Raw genomic sequence first — 796 nt, forward strand, 5'->3', positions numbered from 1 at the left:
ATGTTAACACGCATGTCTTCCTGGACCTGTCTCTTCGCTTCTGTTCTCTGGGCCGTGAGCAGGAGGCGGGGGAAGTCAGTATGGTGGCGGTTGTGGGCGGGGGCGGGGAGGGCCGTTTTCAGTTCCCCCCACTATGCTATCAGCTCCTTGGCTCAACTTCCACTGGCCATGGGCAGCTCCTACCCAGCTGGGAGAGCCCCCAGTGCCAGGCAGGCAGGCTGACACAGCAGAATGGCTGGCACATGCCCGTTGCCTGAGGCTTCCTGCTTTGCTGAGATGGTTATCAGAGGAGGGTGGATCCGGTCTCTTAATTCCTCTCCCTTCCCTGGGCTGTCTGCTTCCTCTCTCAGAAAGAGTTGAGGGGGGGTCTGTCCGCAGAGTGGGAGAGTCCCCAGCAGGACTGATGTTCAGGGCCACAAACCATTTCATTCCTGCCTCGAAACCTACTAAGCTAGGCCTCAGTGGTCTGATTTTGGAGGCCTGAAGATATCCTACATCCTTGGTGCTGCCTTGAAATGCTCCTTTGACACTCGCTCACTCATTCACCTTATTTGAGGTTTGTTGTGGACTAAAAAGCAAAAGCTGACTGCCTGTCAGTCATAGACACTTTAGTCTGACTAAACCACAGATCCCTTTCTAAAAGCTGGCGTGCGTTCTCTGGGGAGAGGGGAAGCAGGGGTCCACCTCCATGTACAGAGCTCCGGGGCTCTGAGCAGGAGGCTGCTCCTGTCCCTGCACAGCGGGCCAGGCCCAGAGGGATGCCCTGGTTTGTGCGTCTGTTTCCCAACTGTCCACA

Source organism: Bison bison, unplaced genomic scaffold (assembly GCF_000754665.1).
Source record: "Bison bison bison isolate TAMUID 2011002044 unplaced genomic scaffold, Bison_UMD1.0 scf7180017864516, whole genome shotgun sequence".
Taxonomy (NCBI): domain Eukaryota; kingdom Metazoa; phylum Chordata; class Mammalia; order Artiodactyla; family Bovidae; genus Bison; species Bison bison.